General features: G+C 49.9%; 1 protein-coding gene across 37 annotated transcripts in view; it reads right to left on the bottom strand.

Moving 5' to 3' along the window:
* The window catches only part of KLC1 (kinesin light chain 1), a 70,754-nt gene extending 57,606 nt beyond the window's left edge, over positions 1-13,148 (bottom strand). For 36 of the 37 annotated variants that reach the window (XM_063793922.1, XM_009428537.5, XM_063793925.1 and 33 more), the window contains exon 1: positions 12,809-13,146. The gene's annotated coding sequence lies outside the window, so the exon portion shown is untranslated. Of the gene's footprint in view, positions 1-12,808 lie in introns of all 37 variants that reach the window. The other variant, XM_001139992.7, reaches the window with a different exon arrangement.
* Positions 13,149-25,688: the final 12,540 nt, after the last annotated feature.

The raw sequence follows: 25,688 nt of genomic DNA, 5'->3' as shown, positions 1-25,688 counted from the left end.
CTCCTGACTCAGCCTCCCGAGTAGCTGGGATTACAGGCATGCACCACCACGCCCAGCTAATTTTTGTATTTTTAGTAGAGACGGAGTTTCACCATATTGGCCAGGCTGGTCTGGAACTCTTGACCTCAAGTGATCTGCCTGCCTTGGCCTTCCAAAGTGTTGGGATTACAGGCGTGAGCCACCATGCCCGGTCAACCAATGTATTTCTTAAATGTATCTGATTGATGTCTCATGCCTCTCTAAAATGTATAAAACCAAGCTGTGCCCCGACCACCTTGGGCACATGTTCTCAGGACTTCCTGAGGGCTGTGTCACGGGCCATGGTCACTCATATTTGGCTCAGAATAAATCTTTTCAAATATTTTACAGGGTTTGAATCTTTTCATAACAATTCTATCAAGGGCACGTGCCAACATGATTTACACCTAATACATCAGCCTCGACCACCTGGCTCAGGTAGCATTTGCAGGTTTAGCCACTGTAAGATTATCACCACCACCTCCACACACACTCATCCCATTCCATACTCTTAGGAAGCAAGTCACTAAGTGCAGCCCACACTCCAAGGAGATGGGGAAAGTTATAGAGGACCCTCTGGAAGACGGAAGAATCTACCATTATTTGGAATTCTTCTCTAAGGGAGATCAGTCTATTCTTTGTCTCTTTCCCCATTTATTAATGTGATTATTTATATCAATATGGACTTACAGATATTTGTTTTATACTTTAGGTGATAAGTAAAATACTAATTGTTAAAAATACATTCTTGGCTGGGCATGGAGGCTCATGCCTATAATCCCAACACTTTGGGAGGCCATGGTGGGTGGATTACCTGAGGTCAGGAGTTGGAGACCAACCTGACCAAAATGGTGAAACCCCGTCTCTACTAAAAATACAAAAAAATTAGCCGGGCATGGTGGTGTGCGCCTGTTGTCCCAGCAACTCAGGAGGCTGAGACAGGAGAATTGCCTTGAACCTGGGAGGTGGAGGTTGCAGTGAGCCGAGATCACGCCACTGCACTCCAGCCTGGGCAACAGAGTGAGACTCTGTCTCAAAAAAAAAAAAAAAAAAAAAAAACTACATTATTTATTTTATTGTTCAAGTTGTTTCAGCTTTTGTCAATGGGAGCTCTTTCAGTTGGTTCCTGTGTCCCTTCTTCATGTTCCCATCCCTTTGTTTTTTAGCATATCCTTACATTCAAACACTAGAAGAAGCTTCAGGCTCATCTTATATTTTCCCTGCCCCAGCCCTAGAATCACCCATTACTCCAAAGAGTTCTGATTTGTTTTGGTACAATGGAATCAGAATCCAAAACTGGGAGCCAGTAGTCTTTCTCCTAAAAACTCATAACCCTGACTTAACCATGGGAAAAATATCAAGACAAACCCAAATTTAAGGACATTGTACAAAATACCTTGCCCATACGTCTCAAAACTATCAAGGTTATTGCAATGGAATCAATCTGTGCCCCCCACCCCAATTCACATGTTAAAATTCTAATGCCTAGAGTAATGCTTTTAGGAGGTGGGGCCTTTGGGAGGTGATTAGGCCATGAGGGGACACCTCACGGTGGGATTAGTGCCTTTAAAAAAGGGAACCCAGGGGCTGAGCAGTGGCTCATGCCTGTAATCCCAGCACTTTGGGAGGCCAAGGCTGGCGGATCACGAGGTCAGGAGATCGAGACCATCCTGGCTAACACAGCGAAACCCCATCTCTACCAAAAATACAAAAAATTAGCCAGGCGTGGTGGCGGGCGCCTGTGGTCCCAGCTACTCAGGAGGCTGAGGCAGGAGAATGGCGTGAACCCGGGAGGTGGAGCTTGCAGTGAGCAGAGATCGCGCCACTGCACTCCAGCCTGGGCGACAGCGCGAGACTCCGTCTCAAAAAAAAAAAAAGAATTCACAGGCCAGGGGCAGTGGCTCATGCCTGTAATCCCAGAATTTTGGGAGGCCAAGGTGGGTCGATCACCTGAAGTCAGGAGATCGAGACCAGCCTGGTCAACATGGTGAAACCCTGTCTCTATTAAAAATACAAAATTAGCCAGGCATAGTGGTGCACGCCTGTAATCCCAGCTACTCGGGAGGGTGAGGCAGTAGAATCGCATGAACCTGGAAAGTGGAGTTTGCAGTGAGCCAAGATCGTGCCACTGCACTCCACAACAGAGCGAAACTCTGTCTCAAAAATAAAGAAAATAAAATAAAGAATTCACAGCCTGACTCAGTGGCTCACGCCTGTAATCCCAGCACTTTGGGAGGCCAAGGCGGGTGGATCTCTTGAGCTCAGCATTTCAAAGCCAGACAGGGAAACATGGCAAAACCCCATCCTAAAAAAAAATACCAAAATTAGCTGGGTGTGGTGACATGCACCTGTGGTCCCAGCTACTCAGGAGGCTGAGGTGTATCACTGGAGTCCAGGAAATCAAGGCTGCAGTGAAACATGATTGCACCATTGTGCTCTAGCCTGGGTGACAGAGTTGAGACCCTGTCTCAAAAATAATAAAATAAAAATAAAGAATTCACATCTGGGCCGGGTGTGGTGGCTCATACCAGTAATCCCAGCACTTTGGGAGGCCAAGACAGGAGCACTGCTTGAGCCCAGGAGTTCAAGACCAGCCTGGGGAATACAGTGAGACCCTGTCTCTACAAAAATAAAAATTAGTTGGGTGTGGTGGCACACGCCTGTGGTCCCAGCTACTCAGGAGGCTAAGGTGGGAGGATTGTTTGAGCCTGGGAACTCAAGGCTACAGTAAGCTTTGGCTGTACCACTATACTCCAGCCTAGGTGACACAGCAAAACTCTGTCACAAAAAAATAAATAAGTAAAAGACAAGAAAGAGCCAGGCGTGGTGGCTCACACCTGTAATCCCAACACTTTGGGAGGCTGAGGCAGGCGGATCACTTGAGGTCAGGAGTTCAAGACCAGCCTGGCCAACATGGTGAAATCCCCTCTCTACTAAAAATATAAAAATTAGCTAGGCGTGGTGGCACATGCCTGTAGTTCCAGCTACTTGGGAGGCTGAGGCTGCAATGAGCCAAGATCATGCCACTGTACTCCAGCCTGGACAACAGAGCAAGACTCCATCTCAAAAAAAAGGAAAGAAGAATTCGCATCTGTCCAATATGTTAGTTTTAGGAGCATTTTCAAATGTGTAATATTTTATCGAAACAACAACAAAAAAAGTCTGCAGGTAGTTTGATGACCTATCATTATAATTCCCATTTACAGCTGAGGAAACTGGGATAGATGAAGTGATTTAAGCTTATTCTACCAACAAGAGGAACACAATCCAAGGTCTCTTTGCCCCAAGTGTCCCTCTGCTTCAGGAACCCTACCACTCTGCACGCACACACACACACACACACACACCCTTGTGCTCACACACATACACCCTATGTTCATACATATGCACCACTGTGCTCACACACACCCCCATGTTCATACATACACACACCACTGTGCTCACGCACACACACCCCCACTGTGTTCATACATACACACCACTATGTTCACACACACCCACACACCCCACTGTGTTCATACATATACACCCAGACTCCAGCCTGGGTGACAGAGCGAGACTCTGACTCAAAAAAAAAAAAAAAAAAAAAAAAAAAAATTAATGAAATGAAAGCAAAGGCCAGAGAAGCAAAGGGCATCATCTTTGGTCACTTTACCTCCCCTGGTTTTTTCATGTGAAATTCAGCCAGGTGGGGAAAGCTTACAGTGATGAAGAAAGTTAAGAAAAAAAAAAAACACCAAGCACTAAAAAGGGAAAAGGAATGTGTGGAATTAGATAGATGGTAGTTGCACAAAACAGAGAATACATTAAAAATCACTGCACTGCACACTTTAAAATGGGGCATTTGATGTGATGTGACTTACATTTCAATTTTCTAAAAGAGAAAAAGAATGTGGTAGAAAAAGCAACAGGTCTGGGTGCACAGAATGAAGGACAGCCAAGAAAGAAATGTCAATTACTCTCAGTTCTCAAATGTTAAATAAAGTTCCTATGAATACAGACGAGGGTAGCACATTAAGGAAAAATGGGATGGAGGGAAGAAAACAGAGGTTTTTGCCTTGCAAAGGTTTATAAGGGATGTTTTACCGAGAGATGGGCAACAGGAAACCCTGGCAGTGCTGGCCAGATCAGCAAGGTCAGGTCCCATCCCCATATACAGGCGCAGAAGCCCCAAACAATACCAGCAAAGAGGGTCCTGAGGTGAAGGGACCAGCCTACAGGAACAGTCCACGTCATATTCAGGGAAATAAATAGTATCTTGGTGGCCCAGCATAGTGGCTTACGTCTGTAATCCCAGCACTTTGGGAGGCCAAGGAGAGCAGATCACATGAGCCCAGAAGTTAAAGACTAGCCAGGGCAATGCCATGAAACCCTGTCTCTACAAAAAACAAGCCGGTCATGGTGGTGCGCACATGTAGTCCCAGCTACTTCAGGGGCTGAGGTGGGACGATCACTTGAACACGAGGCTGCACTGAGCCACGACTGTGACACTGCACTCCAACCTAGGCAACAGAGCAAGATCCTGTCTCAAAAATTAAATAAATACATAAATAATTTTTTAAAAAGAAAACATTAACAACCAGACAAAACAAATGCATCTATTTGGCCTTTGGGTGACTTATTTGTAGATATGCTTTCAGAATTAAGGAAAGCGGATGTTGCTTAGGCAACAACAAAAAATAAAAGATAAAAATAAACCCTGCGAAAATTTCTTTTTTTTTTTTTGAAACAGAGTCTCACTCTGTTGCCCAGGCTGGAGTGCAGTGGCGCAATCTCAACTCACTGCAACCTCTGCCTCCCGGGATCAAGCGATTCTTCTGCCTCAGCCTCCCAAGTAGCTGGGGCTACAGGGGCACACCACCACGCCTGGCGAATTTTTGTAATTTTAGTAGAGACGGGGTTTCACCATACTGGCCAGGGTAGTCTCAAACTCCTGACTTCATGATCCACCCGCCTCGGCCTCCAAAAGTGCTGGGATTATAGGTGTGAGCCACCACACCCAGCCGAAAATTTCTTTAATAAAACTTGCCAGAGCATGGTTAAGAAAAATTAAAAGTATTGACTTATTAAAAGGCACTACCAAAAAATAAAGTTAAGCCATAGATTAGGAAAAAATATTTGCGACACATATATATCCGGCAAACGGCTTGTATAAAAAATATGTCAGCCTGGGCAATAGAGCAAGAGCAAGACTCCATCTCAAAAAAAAAAAACATGTAAGGAACTGCTGGGCGTGGTGGCTCACGCCTGTAATACCAGCACTTTGGGAGGCCAAGACAGGTGGATCACGAGGTCAGGAGATCGAGACCATCCTGGCTAACATGGTGAAACCCATATCTACTAAAAATACAAAAAAAAAAAAAATTAGCTGGGCGTGGTGGCAGGCGCCTGTAGTCCCAGCTACTCCAGAGGCTGAGGCAGGGGAATGGCGTGAACCCGGGAGGCAGAGCTTGCAGTGAGCCGAGATCGCGCCACTGCACTCAAGCCTGGGCAACAGAGGAGACTCCATCTCAAAAATAAATAAATAAATAAATATGTAAGGAACTTAAAAATACAAACAATCCAATTTTTTAAATGGGCAAAAGTCTTGAACAGACACTTTACAAATCCAGGCATACAAAGACCGACAAGCATGTAAGCGCTCACCATTATGAGTCATCAGTGAAATGCACATTAAAACAAGATGCCACTATACCCCGCTAGAATGGCTCAGATGAAAAAGACAGGCAAGGCCGGGCACGGTGGCTCACGCCTGTAATCCCAACACTTTGGGAGGCCGATGGGGGGTGATCACCTGACGTCAGGAGTTCAAGACCAGCCTGACCAACATGGAGAAACCCACCTCTACTAAAAATACAAAATTAGCCCGGCATGGTGGCCCATGACTGTAATCCCAGATACTCAGGAAGTTAAAGCAGGAGAATTGTTTGAACCCGGGAGGCAGAGGTTGCAGTGAGCTGAGATCGTGCCACTGCACTCCAGCCTGGGCAACAAGAGTGAAACTCCATCTCAAAAAAAATAAAAAATAAAGTATTGAAAGTAGTCAAAATCATAGAAACAAAGTAGAAAAGACGGTTACCGGGGGAGGGCGAGGGAGGAGGAGATATCAGTATTTGGGGGCTACAGTCTCAGCGCTGCCAGATGAAAGAGTTCCAGAAATGTGGAACAACGATGTGCATATCCTTAACACTACTGAATTGTGAACTTTTAAATGGTTAAAATGGTACATCTTTGAAAAAAATTGAAGTGGCGCGAGGTTTCCCCAAGAAAAAGTAATGATAGGATTAAACAGCATTATCATGATTCACTTGAAGCTGCAGCTTTAAGTACTGCAAGGTGATTCAAAGCTTATACCGCGAAGCAAAAAAACTGAGTTATAATCTTGACTTCACAGCTGTGTAACTTTGGTTTCTGAAACTTCCCCTCTCTCACCCTCAAATTCCTCAACAGTAGAATCTCAGTAACAGTACCTATTTTACTTTTCTTTTTTTTTTCTTTTTGAGATGGGAGTCTCACTCTGTCGCCCAGGCTGGAGTGCCGTGGCTCGATCTGGCTCACTGCAACCTCCGCCTCCCGGGTTCAAGTGATTCTCCTACCTCAGCCTCCCAAATACCCGGGACTACAGAAGCATGCTACCACACGCGGCTAATTTTATATTTTTAGTAGAGACAAGGTTTCACCCATGTTGGCCAGGCTGGTCTCAAACTCCTGACCTCAGGTGATCCGCCCTCCTCAGCCTCCCAAAGTGCTGGGATTACAGACATTAGCCACCAAGCGCAGCCTTTTATTTTTTTAAGAAACAAGGTCTCACTATATTGCCCAAGCTAGTTTGAACTCCTGGGCTCAACTGATTCTCCCACCTCAGCCTACGGAGTAAATGAAACTACAGACACATATGACATCCGCAGGGTTTACAGTACCTATTTTCTCTGGAACAGTGCAAACATCACTCTGATCGGTTTTAGTAGCAGTATAGTGAACTTCAGAGAAGCCTGAACATAAATTTATGTTATGCAACTGAAGTCAGGGAACAATCCATGGTTTAAATGAAGGTAACTGAGATATTTTAGAACCAAGGAAGTAACTCAGTTCACGTATGCACGTAACTCAGCTTAACATGTTTGCTCCATATCCGCTGCTTTAAGTTCAGATAGCACTTTTCAAATTCAAAAAGCATATATGCAAACTGCTTTCATCTGCCTCCAAAAATTAGTTAAAACTAAAAAAAATCATAATTCATTTCTGATCCATGAGTATACTAACTAGGAGGCTACAGAGTACAACGCCACAAAGGATGCCTTGGGAGAACGAATGAAGATCATCTCGAAATAGCCTCCATCCTTAAGAGGTAATATTCTCAGGAAACAGGCAACAGGCCGGGTGCAGTGGCTCAAACCTGTAATCCCGACACTTTGGGAGGCCACTGCAGGCAGATGGCTTGAGCCCAGGAATTCGAGACCAGCCTGGGAAACACAGCGAGACCCCCGTCTCTACATAAACTATATTAAAAAAAAAAAAAAAAAAGTTAAAGGTCATTAGTAACCTCCTAGAAGCAAAATCCATAGAGACTTCTCAGTCCAACCCATCACTGACTTCTTAGCCAATTTGCTACTGATCTCCTCCCTCCTCTTCTCTTGGTTTCCCAGGACCCTCTCCTCTTAGACCCACTCCCCATCTCTACCAGATGGACATCACACCCGACTGGCTCAACGACAGGATGCAGTCTCTGGAATCTTTACCTCCAGCCTCAGCCTCTGTCTTGAGCTCCAAAGATGTATCTCTAACTGCCCACTAGTCCACTTGGCTGCCCCACAAACACTTCAGATTTAACATGTCCAAAAACAAACTCGTAATCTCATCCTTCTCCCATTTTCCCTCCTTGGATGAGTGTCACCAGCCAGTGAGTCACCCAAATTAGAGATGAGGATCATTCTAGATGCATTCCTTCAACAAACATTTACTAAGTTCCTATTACACGCCAAGCACTGACACTGAATACAAGAGACAAAACTCCCCATCCTTGTGGAGGTTATGAACGTTAAGTGGAGACAAACAATAAAAATTTTAAAATGATTAAAATAATACAGTATTGGCCAGGCACGGTGGCTCAGGCCTGTAATCCCAGCACTTTGGGAGGCTGAGGCAGGTGGATCGCTTAAGGTCAGGAGTTCGAGACCAGCCTGGCCAACATGGTGAAATCCTGTCTCTACTAAAAATACAAAAATTAGCTAGGTGTGGTGGCACATGCCTGTAGTCCCAACTACTTGGGAGGCTGAGGCAGGAGAATGGCTTGAACCCGGGAGGCAGAGGATGCAGTGAGCTGAGATCATGCCACTGCACTCCATCCTGGGTGACAGAGCGAGACTCCGTCTCAAAAAGTAATAATAAAAAATAATAATAATAATAATAATACAGCATTTAAGATAGTGAGGTGTGCTAAGGAGAAAAATCAAGGCAGAGGCTAAGGAGTATGTGGGGAAGTGAAGAAATGCTAATCACTACAAGAATGGGTTTGGTTCAGAACTCCAGATGCACCTGGAAGTGCTTGAGTAGGGCCAGAGCAGGAAGATGAAAAGAGACAGGGTGGGGTGCTCAGAGGACACTGACAAAAGCTTTAACAGAGGAGTGACTCAGGTTTTCACAGGATCATTCTGGGGAGTCCTCCCTGCAGCTCCTCATTTACCCCAATCCAATCAGCCCCAAATCAGGTCCACTATAACCCTTACAGCCCAGCCCCTGCCCCCACCTAGCTTCTCTGTTCCTTCTGTCACTGCCCTAATCCTGAGGCTTGCCGAGTTGGGGTTAATGGCTTCCTAATTAACCTCATCCCAGTTCACAGCACCTGCCCCACCACTGCCTATGCTCTTTCTAAAGTGGCAACTGGCTCCTCAGAATCTTCCAACCCTCCGGCCAGGCGCGGTGGCTCACGCCTGTAATCCCAGCACTTTGAGAGGCCAAGGTGGGCGGATCACGAGGTCAGGAGATGGAGACCATCCTGGCTAGCGTGGCGAAACCCCGACTCTACTAAAAATACAAAAAATTAGCCGGGTGTGGTGGCATGCACCTGTAGTCCCAGCTACTCGGGAGGCTGAGGCAGGAGAATCACTTGAACTTGGGAGGTAGAGGCTGCAGTGAGCAGAGGTCGTGCCACTGCGTTCCAGCCTGGGTGACAGAGCGAGACTCCATCTCAAAAAAAAAAAAAAAAAAATCTTCCACCCCTCCTTTGTAAACCTCAGAATGAAAGTAGACTTCTAAGAAGTCATTCAAGGCCTTTCCTAACCTCGTCTTTCCACACTCACTCCCATGTCCCCTTCCCAACATGCCCCTTTACAGCAGCACAACCTCAGGATTTATTTCCTCCAAGCAGGAACCCCAATCCCAATCCCACCCCTGACCCCCTGACACTGGCTGATTGGTACTTTTCTTTTGTGAAGAATCGCCTCCTCAGTGCACTCCACAGCCTTTAACCTGGTCTGTGGTACCTGCCCATGCCAGCCTGTGAGCTCCTAGAGGACAGAGTTTTTTTGTTTTTTGGTTTTATTTTTTTTGAGGCAGAGTTTTGCTCTTGTTGCCCAGGCTGGAGTGCAATGGCGTGATCTCGGCTCACTGCAACCTCTGCCTCCCCGGTTCAAGCGATTCTCCAGCCTCGGCCTTCTGAGTAGCTGCGATTAGAGGCACCCGCCACCACACCCGGGTTTTTTTTTGTATTTTTAGTAGAGACAGGGTTTCACCATGTTGTCCAGGCGGGTCTCAAACTCCTGACCTCAGGTGATCGGTCCATCTTGGCCTCCCAAAGTGCTGGGATTACAGGAGTGAGCCACTGCACGGCTGACAGCGGCTCTTTTTGTTTGTTTTGAGACGGAGTCTGGCTGGACTGCAGTGACGTGATCTCGGCTCACTACAACCTCCACTTCCCGGTTCAAGCGATTCTCTTTCCTCAGCCTCATGAGTAGCTGGAATTACAGGTGTGCACCACCACACCTGGCTAATTTTTGTATTTTTGGTAGGGACGGGGTTTCACCATGTTGGCCAGGCTGGTCTTAAACTCCTGACCTCAGGTGATCCACCTGCCTCAGCCTCCCAAAGAGCTAGGGGCGATCTGCAGCCTCAGCCTCCCAAAGAGTTAAGATTACAGGCATGACCACGCCCGGCCAACAGTGGCTCTTTTATCAACGTATCGCTGACTACTCAGCACAGTACCTGCCATTCAGTTGGTTCCCAACAGACATTTAAGACCAGTATTTGCAATCTTAATGTGCTTGTCACTTTTATTCTATGCCCTGAAATTTGACACTTAAATCTTCCCAAATACTCTCGTCTTGAGTATATTACTGATCATTTCTTTGCTACATAAAATACTGGTTTCAGCCCAGGTGCAATGGCTCACACCTGTAACCCTAGCACTTTGGGAGGCTGAGGCGGGTGGATCGCCTGAGGTCAGGAGTTCGAGACCAGCCTGGCCAACATGGTGAAACCCCGTCTCTACTAAAAATACAAAAAATCAGCCTGGTGTGGTAGCGGGCACCTGTAATCCCAGCTACTAGGGAGGCTGAGGCAGGAGAATCACTGGAACCTGGGAGGCGGAGGTTGCAGTGAGCCGAGATCACACCACTGCACTCTAGCCTGAGCCACACAGTGAGACTCATCTCTAAATAAATAAAAATAAAATACTGGTTTCTAACATTCCACTTATCTACAAAGAATGTTTTCAGGTGATACTAATCATACATTTCACTCAACTTTTGATTTTTCTATCCTAGGTTTCTTTTTATACAAGTATGTTTTAAGATAATTTATGGCCCTATACAGAAAGTTACACATTGACTTTTTTCCAACATTGAGAAACATGCCTAAGAATGTATAAATTTTAAAAATGTATAAATTTGGGCCAGGCGCGGTGGCTCACGCCTGTAATCCCAGCACTTTGGGAGGCCGAGGTGGGCGGATCACGAGGTCAGGAGATCAAGACCAACCTGGCTAACATGTTGAAACCCCATCTCTACTAAAAATACAAAAAATTAACCGGGCGTGGTGGCGGGCGCCTGTGGTCCCAGCTACTCAGTAGGTTGAGGCAGGAGAATGGCGTGAACCCGGGAGGCGGAGCTTGCAGTGAGCCGAGATCGCGCCACTGCACTCCAGCCCGGGCGACAGAGCGAGACTCCATCTCAAAAAAAAAAAAAAAAAAAAAGTGTAAGTTTAAACGACTGCAGTTATTTGCTATGAAATATTTAAGATACTGTGTGCCTCTCCCCAGTGTCATTCCCTCCCCCCTTGCTGGAGATAAACGCTGTCCAGAGTCCTGTGCATGTCTGGATGCTTTTCTCTAAGACAACGCTAGGCAAGGTGAGGTGCGCCAAGGCTGCAGTAGGGTTAGAGGTTACCACCTGGGTCCTCCACAGCACTCAGTGCCACACAGGGCTGCCAGGCTCAACTGCAACATGATGCTGCATTCTTTGATGACTTGGAGACACTGGCTCTTTAGAGTGCCTACCCTCCCACACAGAATTCCATACAAGTTGAAATATACTTCACACTTAGTATCATCGTATTCCTACAAATATTTAGGAAACAGAGCAATAGGTCAAATTTCTCACCATAACAGGCTTGCTGACAATCCCTGAAAGAAGCAAGGCCATGGTAATATAACTTAAGGAGGTTCTTCCAGTTTTCTAAAGTGTTTTTCACTAAACTAGTGCAATGTATTCCGAGCTGATTCTGATCAATGGCTTAGTCATGCCGTACCAAAAAAAAAGGCCTTGGGATTTAACTAATGCAAAGAATCAAAGCTCTAACTGCCCTTTTACAGAACACCTGAAATAGTATATCTCAAATTTTTTGTTCTCACATTTTTAAAAACATCATTTTTGTAAGTATTCCTTTTCAAACGCTTAATATGTAAATTCTTAATTCATTTAAATAATAAAACAGTAACAGGCAGCAACAATTCTAATACAGATATACCTAAAAATGACCTACAAATGTTAAGTTATAAAACCATCCACTCCATCACGCATTAATTTCACTATTTTAACGCTTTATTTTAATTTTCTTAAGGAAAAGGGTGCACCCAATTTTACATGGAAAAAGCATTCCAGGACGGGGGCTGCTTCAAGTTTAGTTGGAGCAACGCCAGCCTAGGTGAACAGGGTCGCCTGAAACGTTTCGCATCTGGTTACTGAAAAAAAGGGGTCGCCAAGGAGGCAAAGCGGAGCCAGCTCTCGGGAGGGACCCGGCCCCCCGCCGCCCGCGAGAATGACAGGCGCGTCCGCTCAGGGCGGTGCCGGGAGAGGCGGGGGTGGAAGGAAGAGGAGGAATCGGACAAAGCCAGCCCCGCCGGGCCTCCGGCCTCCCCGCCCGCCGCGATCCCGGGGTCAGCCACCTCCCCTGTCGCGGGTTCCCGGGGTCCACAGCTGTCCCCGGGAACGGCCGCCGCCGCCCGCAGCAGGGCCAAGCCGGGGATGCGGGGCCAGGGCGGGACCCTGGGCAGGGCCGGGGACCGGAACCTGCAGTGGGACGCGGATGGGGAGGACGCGCGGCGCCGGGAGCCGGGGCTGGCAAAAGGGCCGGGGACAAGAACCCGACCTGAACCTGGAAGGGGTCGCGGACCGGCCGGGGCGGTGAACTGGGGCGGGTACCGGGGTGGGAACGGAGAGGGGCCGGGACCCAAACCGGGAAGGAGACCTGGATGGGGACAGAGTTGCGGCCGGGGCGGGCCCGAAGAGGAGCGGGACAGGGATGGGGCGGAGGATGAGTGGGGGGCCGCGGTCCGGGGCGCACGCCGGGGACTCACCGCCTTGCTCCTGAGGGCCGCGCTCTCTCGCGCTGTCAGCACCTGGAGCGCCGCCGGGCGCGCGCGCGGAGCAGCGACTGTGCGCCGAGCCCGCCTCGGCTGTGTGAGGCACGGCGCAGCAGTCACCAGCGAGGGGCGCCGGAGCGGCCGCCCCGCAGCATCCTCGGCCACCCACGCGCTATCCCCTTGGCCGCCGAGCACAGCCCCGCGGCTCCTCGCACCAGCAGCCCAGCCGACCCAGCCAGTACCGCTCGGCCGCCTGCGCCGCTCCCGCCGCCGAAAATGGCGTCTCAGTGTTGCTCCCCCCGGCGCCCCGCCTCGCCCCGCCCCACAATGCCGCGCGCCGGCATGACGTCATCGCCCCTCGCCCCGCCCGGGGCTGGGGAAACTGAGGCTGGGTGGCTCCCCGCAAGCGCTCGGCGAGCTGGGGACTGGAGGGGCGAGAAAGTCGTTTGGGTATCAGGTGGGCGGTCACAGGGAGGAGGGTGACGGTGCAGGACCCAGCGGGCCTCCCGGTTGTAACGCGGACGGGGGTGGGGCGCTCGGGGCAGGGCGCGGCTCGGGGGCTGGGCGGCCAGGCCCTGGCCTCTCCGACTCCGCACCCGCGATGACCGAGCGCTTCGGCAGCTTCCCTTCCAGCCGGGCTGTGGGCCCTACCGGAATGCGGCCGGGGAAGGTGCAGGCCCGGCCGCAGCCGCCACCACTGGGCTCCCGCCCCACCCCACTCCCAGGCCCGCGAGCTTCATGCGCTCATTTCGGTCCCCCAGAACGCAGCTAGGAGGCCTTCGGGAGGCCCCGGAATCAGAGGATCCCGGCCAGGCCTTTCTCTCTCCTCCAGGAAAACCGACAGCCTTTGGTCGAGACCCTGACCTCTAACCCTCCGCCCTCCCCTTCTCATTATTCCCTCTCCTCGGGGCTTTTGGACCCTCGTATCTGTACGAGGAAACTTTCCAGGCGCTCCCCCTCGACACAAACTGCGCCTCAGACGGGCAAAGGGGAAGGGCCGGGGTGTAGGCTGTGAGGGTGGGAGACAACCCCCCTCTGTCCCCACGCAGCCACCGGCGCATCTCCCTGGCTGCAGGGCCTCGACCTCCAGCCCGGCCTGAAGGGCAGCGGAGCGCGCCTGGGTCAAGTCCTGCGGCTTCGCCGGCTCCGCAGGCCTGACTCAGCAGCCAGCCGGGAGGGCACGCTGATTCAATGGGCGAGGCTCCGCTCGCTGCTGCCAGCGGCTTGGGAAAAACCCTCCCAGTGCCTGCAGACGTCCCAAGTGCGGGGCCCGGAGGCATCATTTAACCTGGAGGTGTTCCTGGGCCAGTCCCCCAACCCCATCTTGTGAACTGCTGTTCCTTTCCGATGTTATCACCCAGCACCAGCAGCCCTGTGTGAACCCTGCAGTTACGCCCCGCAGTCACCAGAGAAGCAAGTGCTCCTCGGTTTTTCCAGGGAGGTCTGGTTACTTTTATCTCATTTATAAAGACAAAGGGGGAGCTCCTAGGTAACACGGTAGGGTTGGCCCGGGGAGAGGCACTGAGTCAGGGTCAAACAAACTTTCTCCATACCACTTTCAGGTTAGTGATTTCAGCCAGACTGCAGCTTGGATGTCACTAAGTTCAGCCACTGGGCTGGGCACCGCCAAGCATCGACTGCTCATTCTTTCTGTGCCGCTGGGCCCAGTAACTGTCCCCTCTGCTCACCCACAACCCTAGCCAGAAACCTGGGATGCCTGCACCACTCCCTTATGCCTTACTACAACAGGTGGAAAAGATTCTACTTCCTCAATATTTCTTTCTTTGAGTTAGGGTATCTTTGTCACCCTGACTGGAGGGCAGTGGCAATCATAGCTCACTGTAACCTCGAACTCCTGGGCTCAAGAGATCCTCTTGCCTCAGCCTCCCAAGTAGCTAGGGACTACAGGTGTGCACCACCACTCCCAGCTAATGTTTTTTAAATTTTTTGCAGAGAGGAGATCTTGCTATGTTGCCCAGACTGATCTCGAACTCCTGGCCACAAGTGATCCTCCCAGCTGGCCTCCCAAAGTGCTGAGATTACAGGTGTGAGCCACCATGCCTGGCCTCTCAGTATTTCTTGAATCCATCTCCACTGCCACCACTTTGTTCTGGCTTTATTACCTTGTTCTTTTATTTCCTCAACAAATATTTGTTGCTCTCCCGTGATCCTCATAACAGCCAAGGATGCATAGGTGAACAAGATAGATAAGATCTCTGCTTTCTAAGAGTTTACATTCCAGTGAGGAGAAGTAGGCCATAAACACATAAGGAAATACCGGATCTTGCCGAGATGATGGAACAGGCAGAGATGGAACAAAGATGATGGAACAGGCAGAGTCTAGGTGGTCAGGGGTGAACTCAGAGGCAGGCGGGTGACCTGAGACCCAAATGAGAGGAGGGAGGCAGGCGTTCAAAGCCCCAGGAGAGGCCGGCAAGGTGGCTCATGCCTGTAATCCCAACACTTCAGGAGGCCAAGGCAGGTGGATTGCCTTCAGGAGTTCAAGACCAGCCTGGGCAACACAGTGAAACCACATCTCTACTAAAATACAACAAATTAGCCAGGTGTGGTGGCGCACGTCTGTAGTCCCAGCTACTCGGGAGGCTGAGGCAGGAGAATCGCTTGAACCTGGGAGGCAGAGGTTGCAGTGAGCCAAGATCACGCCACTGCACTCAAGCCTGGGCAACAGAGCCAGATTCTGTCTCAAAACAAAATAAATAAAAGCCCCAGGAGAGCTCTGAGGGCAGGAGTCCTCAGGCAGGAATGACCCTGGAGTGTTGGGGGAAAGGAGAAAAGGCCAATTCATCCACCAGTGCTGCCACGCATCACTGTCTGCAGCAACTTCAAATTCCTTGGGTTGGTCAACAAGGCCCCCAGGGCCTGGTGCTGCCAACCTCCTGGTCTCCTGTGCTCTGAACACCCTTATCTGTTCCTGAGTTCACCCTGGTCTCTCACATAGCCATGCCCCTGTACATAGTATTCACTGTGCCTAGAATGTTCTCCCTCTCCCATTCCCCCCAGTGCTCCAGGATTCAAATGATAGTCACTTCCTGGGGGAAGCCACTTCTGACAGCACCTGCCTGGGTCAAGGCCTCCTCTGACCACCCACCTGTCCCTTCCCCAATGTGTACTATGTGTTCAGTTTACACAGCTGCCTTCTCCTCAGCCTGTAAGCAGAGAACAGGAGGGGCTGGTGTCCTTGTCCCCACAGCCTGCTCAGCACCTGACGCAGCTGCAAGGGCAACCCTCAAGCAAGCATGAGAGGAGGGCTGGGCTGCTGCTTCTCCAGGCTTCCTTTGCACAGAGATGCTGCTCTTGCTCCCCTTTCAAGGGGAGCAGACTGTTCGGGTCCCTTTAAGTCCCTGACTTCTGCCATGATCCTCAGGAGATCCTGTAGTCCTTGGAGCCGTTAGCAGCTCCTAGGTTGGGCTGCTAAGGTACTGCCTGGGGTTAAAAGGCATGGACAACCCGGGCAACATAGTAAGACCCTGACTCTACAAAAAAAATTTAAAAATTATCCAGGCATGGTGATGCACCCTTATAGTCTCAGCTACTCAGAAGGCTGAACTGAGGTGGAAGGATCACTTGAGCCCAGGAGGTCAAGGCTGTAGTGAGCTATGACTGTGTCACTGCACTCCAGCCTGGGCAACAGAGTGAGACCCTGTCTCAAAAAAAAAAAAAAAAAGGAGGGGGGGAACTACCCACCTTCTGCCATTTGCCAGGCCCCTGCGACATCGCAGGCAAGCATAGAGCCTACAATTTTTCATATTCACGTCATTCTCAGTATTTATTGAGAACTGCTAGTATCAGTTGCCAGGCTGGGCAACAGAACCAGGTGCCCTGGACAAGTGAGCTGACGGCCAGCAGGAACTAAGATGAGAGGCCTGAAGAAGTGCAGAGGGGAGCCCTGCGTCCCTCGGGGATCCAGGAGATGAGGGAGAGGGACACTCACGTGGCAGGTGGGGGGGGCCACAGGAAGGAAGTGCAGTGCCCACATGCAACAAACCGTGCAGTCCTGTTTGTCTCAAGTGGAGAATGGAACAGGAAGTTGTTATTTTTTACACTATTCATCTTTTTATTGTAGATGTTTGTAGATGTCTGTCTTTGCGAGCGGCTTTTTGGAAGAGACAAGCAGGTAGGAATTTCTCTTTGGTTCTTGAGGATCTGCAGCCTTGTGGGCAGCCCTGTCTGTGAATGCCTGAAGAAAGGAGGGAGGAAGGGGGTGGGGAGGAAAGAGGGAGAGAAGAAGAAGGGCAGGGTGGAGGCAGCCTGAAGCCTGTCCCTGGCTGGCAGCTGTACTCAGGTGCCCATCCTCTGGCTGGGAGAGGTGACCTGGCTGGAGGGGCTGGGGCGGGGGAAGCACAGGCCATGGGAAGAGCAGGCTGGTTGACTCCACACAGCCCTGACCCCTCCCCGCAGCCTGCTCACCCTCCTTGTCAGCACGAGGCTTAGGGACGAGTCACCGGACGGGCGTGCTGGTCCAGGGAGGGGCTGCCTGGCATCCGGACCTGGCTAATCTGGGATCTGGCCTGCCTAGCTCTCAGCCGCAGGTCACACCCTCTCTGGTCTCAGGCTTCAATTCTGAAAATGGAATTCCTCTGATTTCCAGGGTATTTTTTCCTTTCTTCTTTTTTTTTTTTTTTTTTAATTGAAACGGAGTCTCACCCTGTTGCCCAGGCTGGAGTGCACTGGTGCAATCTCGGCTCACTGCAACCTCCGCCCCGCAGAGTTCAAGCAATTCTCCTGCCTCAGCCTCCCGAGTAGCTGGGATTACAGGTGCCTGCCACCATGCCTGGCTAATTTTTGTATTTTTAATAGAGACGAGGTTTCACCATCTTGGCCAGGCTGGTCTTGAACTCCTGACCTCGTGATCCACCCACCTCGGCCTCCCAAAGTGCTGGGATTACAGGCGTGAGCCACCACACCCGGCCAGGGTGTTTTTTCTTTAAAGAGCTGGGGCCGCTCAGCACAGAGCTCCAGGGACCACTTCCTTCAGAACTGCAGGGAAAGGCGCGCTCAAGATCGGAAGAAGGTTTGGTGGACACCCTGCCAGGAAGCCACCCCTCTGTCTGTCTTTCTGTCCTTCACACCCACTCCACTCCCGCAGGACAGCCCAGGGGCCCCTGAGAGAACAGAGCCCTGGGTTCTCCCAGGGCCAGCAGGCCACCGTGACGGCTCAGCAGCACTGTCCCCCACACCTGGGATCCTGTCTCAGCAAGCCCTGGTTGTGGTAGCTGGTTTCCTCACGTGGCCTGGTGACCCAGACCCCCAGCATTTGTGTCCTGTTTCCTGGTACAGCTGGAGGGAGGCTGCACCAGTGCCGGCCGAAGCTTTAAGACAGCTGGAGGCGCCAGGCAGCGAGGGAAGCCATCTGGGCGGTCCCCTGGGACCAGAATTTCTGCAGATGAGGACTGAGGCTCAAATGGCAGCAGGGAGGAAGACATCACCGACCAAGCTCAGCCTGGCTGGGTACACTGAGTTCGTCCTATGCCGACTGAGCCCCACCTGTGTCTCTGGACTTGAGCCAGGTGCCAGGGCGACAGCACTCCAAGTGACCAGGAGAATATTTACCCCACTTCACTTCCTCTCAAGGAATCATGAGATATCTTGAGGAAAGTGCTGGACTTCCCACAATATGTGGCATGGAGACTGGACGTGTTTTATGTGGTTATCCAAAAGGTTATGCCAGAAACTGGGAGAAGGGAAGACATCTATGTCCTCCAGATAATTTCAAAATGGTTTGAAGAACACTGATAGAGGGAAACAGTGGGGCTGTGGTACCTGCGATTAGGGATTTGCCATGGAAAACAGATTCCATATTGGAGATTTTCTCCCAACATTTTATTATGAAAATACATTTACAGAAGAGTTGAAAAACATGTACAGTGAAGGCTGGATGCAGTGGCTTACACCTGTAATCCCAGTACTTTGGGAGGCCAAGGGAAGAGGATTGCTTGAGGCCAGGAGTTCGAGACCAACCTGGGCAACATAGTGAGACACCAACTGTACACAAAATTTAAAGAAAAAAATTAACTACGCCTGGTGGTGTATGCCTGTAGTCTCAGCTACTCTGGAGGCTGAGATGGGAGGCTCCCTTGAGCCCAGAAGTTCAAGGTTACAGTGAACTATGATCATGCCACTGCACTCTTGCCTGGACCACAGAGCAAGACCGTGTGTCTCAAAAAAAAAAAAAAAATAACAAACTGTACAGTGAACGTTCACATACCCACCACCAGGATTCTACCATTAATATTTTGCCTGGGCTGGGCGCAGTGGCTTGTGCCTGTAATCCCAGCAGTTTGGGAGGTCGAGGCAGGTGGATCACTTGAGGCCAGGAGTTCAAGACCAGCCTGGCCAACATGGCGAAACCCCATCTCTACTAAAAATACAAATAATTCGCTGGGTGTGGTGGCGCACCTGTAGTCCCAGCTACTTGGGAGGCTGAGGCAGGAGAATTGCTTGGACCTGGGAGACAGAGGTTGCAGGGAGCCAAGATCACGCCACTGCACTCCAGCCTGGGCAACAGAACAAGACCCCGTCTACAAAAAAAAAAAAAAATACATATATATATATATATATATTTTTAGCTTTATTTCCTTTATCACATCTCTTCTCCCCATTCTTCTATCTATCAATACATTTTTAATGCATTTCAAAGTAAATTGCAAAGATCAGTACACACCACCTCTAAACGCTTCAGCATTCATAGCATTAATGGAATCTGATATTCTTTGCTTGTTTGTTTTAGGAAACATTTACACGTGGTAAAATGCATAAATCTTAAGGACAGCATTTGAAGAGTTTTGTTTTACATGATATTGACCTTTATTTCAGAGACTAAACAGTGGTTTTGTTTTGTTTTGTTTTGAGACAGGGTCTGACTCTGCTGCCCAGACTGGAATGCAGTGGTGCAATCTCAGTTCACTGCAACCTCCACCTCCCAGGCTCAAGCAGTTCTCATGCCTCAGCCTTCCAAGTAACTGGGATTACAGGCACGCGCCACTACCGCCCAGCTAATTTTTGTATTTTGGGGGTTTACCATGTTGGCCAGGCTGGTCTCAAACTTCTGTCCTCAAATGATCCACCTGCCTCAGCCTCCCAAAGTGCTGAGATTACAGGCATGAGCCACCGTGCCCGGCCGGTTTTGTTTCATTTTTAATTGTGTTTCGTTAAAGCAGTTTTAGGCTCACAGAAAATTTGAGCAAAAAGTACAAAGAACTGCCATGTATGTCCTGTACCCAGTTCCCCTACCACTAACATCCTGCACTAGTGTGGTACATTTGTTACAACCAATGGACCGATATTCATATATTAACTAAGTCTAGAGTTTACATAAGGGCTCACTGTCTGTATTGTACACAGTATTGGATATTCTATGGGTTTTGACACATGTAAGTATAATGATATGATGAGTTGTGAGAAACCTTTCACCTGTGTAACTGAAGTCCCTACCAGGAAATGGAACGTTTCCATCACATTGCAGGGTTGCCTCATGCCCCTTCCCATCTGACCCCAGGCAACCACTGTTGGGTTTGTTTGTTTGTTTATTTATTTATTTATTTTTGAGAGAGAGTCTCACTTTTTTGCCCAGGCTGGAGTGCAGTGGCACAATCTCGGCTCACTGCAACCTCCACCTCCCAGGTTCAAGCAATTCTCCTGCCTCAGCCTCCCAAGTAGCTGGGATTATAGGCGCCCACCACCACTCCTGGCTATTTTTTTGTATTTTTAGTAGAGATGGGGTTTCACCATGTTGGCCAGCCTGGTTTCGAACTCCTGACCTCAAGTGATCCGCCCACCTCAGCCTCCCAAAGTGCTAGGATTACAGGCATGAGCCACCACGCCCGGCTGTTTATTTATTTTTTATTTATTTTGTAGCGAGGAGGTCTCACTATGTTGCCCAGGCTGGTCTTGAACTCCTGACCTCAAGTAATCCTCCTGCCTCAGCCTCCCAAAGTGCTGGGATTACAGGCGTGAGCTACCATGCCTGGGCTGTTTTTTCTTTTGTTTTTTTGTTTTTTTAGACGGAGTCTCACTCTGTCACCCAGGCTAGAGTACGATGGCGCAATCTCAGTTCACTGCAACCTCCGCCTCCCGGGTTCAAGCAGTTCTCCTGCCTTAGCCTCCCAAGTAGCTGGGATTACAGGCACGCACTACCACGCCCTACTAATTTTAGTAGAGCTGGGGTTTCACCATTTTGGTTAGGCTGATCTCGAACTCCTGATCTCAGGTGATCTGCTCACTTCCCAAAGTGCTGGGATTACAGGCATGAGCCATCGCGCCCCACCCCAGTTTTTATTTTTTAAATGTAGACCTATCTTGCCTGTTCTAGCATTTTACGTGAAGTCCCATAGCATCTGCTTCTGTGTCTAGCGTCTTTCACTCACCTCCTGGTTTTGACATTCATCCACATGGTCCCACATTTGTTTGCCATTCTCCTGCTGACAGAAGCTGAGATGCTTCCATTTTGGTTGATATGAGTAAAGCTAATCTCAGCTTTCTTATACAAGCCTGTTGGTGAACATGTATTTTCATTTCTCTTAGGTAAATACCTAGGAAGGCCACGTACAGTGCCTCATGCCTGTAGTCCCAGCACTCTGGGAGGCCAAGGAGGGCAGGTCATTTGAGACTAGCCTGGACAACATGTCAAAACCCTGTCCCTACTAAAACTACAAAAAAAATTAGCTGGACGTGGTGGCACATGCCTGTAACCCCAGCTACTCAAGGGGCTGAGGTACGAGAATCGTTTGAACCCAAAAGGTGGAGGTTGCAGTGAGCCGAGATGGCATGACTGCATTCCAGCCTGGGCAACAGAGCAAGACTCTATTTCAGATGATAAACAACAACAACAACAAAACCTAGGAATGAAATTGCTGGGTCATCAGGTAGGCATATGTTTGTTTGCTTGTTTTTTTTGTTTTTTGTTTTTTTTTGAGACGGAGTCTCCCTCTGTTGCCCAGGGTGGAGTGCAGTGGTGTAATCTCAGCTCACTGCAACCTCTGCCTCCCAGGTTCAAGTGATTCTCCTGCCTCAGCCTCCTGAGTACTCCTGAGTAGCTGGGACTACAGGTGCGTGCAACCACGCACAGGTAATTTTTTGTATTTTTAGTAGAGACGGGGGTTTCACTGTGTTAGCCAGGACAGTCTCAATCTCCTGTCCTCATGATCCACCCACCTCAGACTCCCATAGTGCTGGGATTACAGGTGTGAGCCATCATGCCCAGCCAGGCATATGTTTAGTTCTATAAGAAACTTCTGGGCTGGACATGGTGGCTCACGCCTGTTAATCCCAGCACTTTAAGGGGCTGAGGTGGGCGGATCACAAGGTCAGGAGTTCAAGACCAGCCTTGCCAACATGGTGAAACCCTGTCTCTACTAAAAATACAAAAATTAGGCCAGGCACGGTGGTACACACCTGTAATCCCAGCACTTTGGGAGGCCGAGGCAGGCAGATCATCTGAGGTCAGGAGTTAGAGACCAGCCTGATCAATATGGAGAAACCCCATCTCTACTAAAAATACAAAATTAGCTGGGCATGGTGGCACATACCAGTAATCCCAGCTACTCGGGAGGCTGAAGCAGGAGAATCACTTGAACCCAGGAGGTGGAGATGGCAGTGAGCCGAGATCGTGCCATTGTACTCCAGCCAGGGCAACAAGAGCAAAACTCTGTCTCAAAAAGAAAAAGAAAAAGAAAATTAGCCCAGCATGGTGGCACGTGCCTGTAATCCCAGCTACTCAGGAGGCTGAGGCAGAATTGCTTGAGCCTGGGAGGCAGAGGTTGCAGTGAGCAGAGATCACGCCACTGCACTCCAGCTCTGGGCAACAGAGCAAGACTCCATCTCAGGAAAAAAAAAAAAAAAGAAACTTCTGGTTGGGCACAGTGGCTCACACCTGTAATCCCAGCATGTTGTGAGGCTGAGGCAGGAGGATTGCTTGAGCCCAGGAGTTCAAGGCCAGCCTGGGCAACATGGCAAATCCCCGTCTCTACTAAAAATATAACAGTGAGCTGAGTGTGATGGCATGCACCTGTAGTCTCAGCTACTCAGGAGGCTGAGGTGGGAGGATCGCTTGAGCCTGGGAGGCGGAGACTTCACTGAGCCAAGATCATGCCACCACACTCCAGCCTGGGCAACAGAGACTCTATTTTCAAAAGAAAGAAAGAAAGAAAGAAACTTCCAGGCCTTTCTCCTAGGTGACTGCCCATCTAACCCTCCCATCAGTGAGCTATGGGCATTCCAGTTGTTCCACGTCTTCCCCAGCGTCTGGTGGCATCAGTCTTTTGAATCTGAGTCATTCTGGTGAACGTGTAGTTCTCTCTGTGGGTGGTTTTTTTTTTTCTTTTGAGACAGAGTCTCACTCTGTCACCCAGGCTGAAGTGCAGTGGCACTATCTTGGCTCATTGCAACCTCTGCCTCCTGGGTTCAAGCAATTCTTCCATCTCAGCCTCCTGAGTAGCTGGGATTACAGGTGCATACCACTAAGCCCGGCTAATTTTTTTTTTTTGAGACTGAGTCTTGCTCTGTTGCCCAGGCTGGAGTACAATGGCACGATCTCGACTCATTGTAACCTCTGCCTCCCAGGTTCAAGCGATTCTCCTGCCTCAGCCTCCCTAGTAGCTGGGATTAGAGGTACATGCCACCACGACCGGCTAATTTTTTTTTTTTTTTTTTTTTTTTTTTGAGATGGAGTTTCGCTCTTGTCCCCCAGGCTGGAGTGCAATGGTGCGATCTCAGCTCACTGCAACCTTCGCCTCCCAGGTTCAAGCGATTCTCCTGCTTCAGCCTCCCTAGGAGCTGGGATTACAGGGGCCTGCCACCACGTCTGGCTAATTTTTGTATTTTTAGTAGAGACGGGGTTTCTTTCACTATGTTGGCCAGGATGATCTCCAACTTTTGACCTCAAGTGATCCACCCACCTTGGCCTCCCAAAGTGTTGGGATTACAGGTGTGAGCCACCGCACCCGGCCCCTAATTTTTGTATTTTTAGTAGAGACGGGGATTCACCATGATAGTCAGGCTCATCTCGAACTCCTGGACTCAAGTGATCGTCCCGACTCGGCTTCCCAAAGTGCTGGGATTACAGGCTTGAGCCACCGTGCCTGGCCTCTTTGTGGTTTTATTTTTTTATTTTTTATTTTTATTTATTTATTTTTTTTGAGACGGAGTCTTGCTGTGTCGCCCAGGCTGGAGTGCAGTGGCTCAATCTCGGCTCACTGCAAGCTCTGCCTTCCGGGTTCATGCCATTCTCCTGCCTCAGCCTCCCAAGTAGCTGGGACTACAGGCACCCGCCACCACGCCCGGCTAATTTTTTTTTTTTGTATTTTTTAGTAGAGACAGGGTTTCACCATGTTAGCCAGGATGGTCTTGATCTCCTGACCTCATGATCCACCTGCCTCGGCCTCCTAAAGTGCTGGGATTACAGGCGTGAGCCACTGCGCCCGGCCTCTTTGTGGTTTTAATTTGCATTTGCCTCGTAAGATGCTGAACATCTTTTCCTGTACTTATTGGCCATTTATATATCTATCTTTGTGAAATGTTTGTTCAACTCTTTTGCTTTTTTTTTTGAGAGGGAGTCTTGCTCTGTCACCCAAGCTGGAGTGCGGTGGCGCGATCTCAGCTCACTGTAATCTCCGCCTCCCGGGTTCAAGTGATTCTCCTGCCTCAGCCTCGGGGGCTGGAATTATAGGCGACTGCCACCATGCCCGGCTAATTTTTGTGTTTTTTTTAAGTGGAGACAGGGCTTCACCATGTTGGCTAGGCTAGTCTCGAACTCCTGACCTCAGGTGATCTGCCCGCCTTGGCCTCCCAAAGTGCTGGGATTACAGGCGTGAGCCACCGAGCCCGGCCTGAAATTTCTGAGATTTTACCTTAGCTGCAAGCTAACAAGGTGGCCTGACACTGGTTCACGGATGCTGACAAAGGACACCAACGCCTGGATGTGAGACAGGACAGATTTTTACTCACAGGTCTACAGTGGCCTGAGTCTCAGCACTGTGGTGCTGGTCCCTGAGCTCGGTTCCCACAGTTCCCACAGGGCAATGTGAAGAGGGCCGGATGACACCTGCACACACACTCGTGTACATTCCAGGAGAGGATCCCTGTGCCCAGGAGCTGGCTGGAAAGCCCGCCCGTATTCCACTCAGGAAGGCTACGCTATGTTTTGTTGAAGGTAATTTGCTACACCAACATGCTTGAGAGGATGGGCTGGAACAAAGGAGTCAGTGCCGCTGATCATACATGCACAGAAACGTGAGAGACTCACGTTTCCCTGCAGAACAGCCCCAGGGTCCCGGCAGGGAGGGGGCTTTGCTTGGATTCAGTGGCCAGGGGTCTGGGTGATTAGAGAGGGCCGGGAGGTATCCAGGCTCCTGCAGGGAAGAAAGGCTGGCTGCTCGGCCACAGCCCCGCCCACAAGGTGCAGAGTCCCTTCAGAAGCCACCCCGTAAACCAATGATTCTGCCACCAAAAAAGAATATTGGAATATGTGCCCAAAATGTGGAGGGACTGGAGATGGGGGTGGCAAGCAGGAAGGGTACAGCAGGTGTCGTGCAGCTGCCGTCTTGGGAGAAAATAATCAGCCCTCCTTCAGGCTGCCTCACCATCTCCCCTCACACGGTTCTTCTCACAGTAAGACTTGGAATCAATATGCCTTCCCCTGGAGTCTGGACAGGCCTGCGACTACAGTGGAAGTAACACTCTAGGACTAAGCCAGGTTTATGTTTTTTTGTTTTTTTGTTTTTTTTGTTTTTGAGATGGAGTCTCGCCCTGTTGCCCGGGCTGCAGTGCAATGGCGCCATCTCGGCTCACTGCAACCTCCGCCTCCCGGGTTCAAGCGATTTTCCTGCCTCAGCCTCCTGAGTAGCTGGGATTACAGGCA

This window comes from Pan troglodytes, chromosome 15 (assembly GCF_028858775.2).
Source record: "Pan troglodytes isolate AG18354 chromosome 15, NHGRI_mPanTro3-v2.0_pri, whole genome shotgun sequence".
Taxonomy (NCBI): Eukaryota; Metazoa; Chordata; class Mammalia; order Primates; family Hominidae; genus Pan; species Pan troglodytes.
This window is presented reverse-complemented; position numbering and strand designations above follow the sequence as displayed.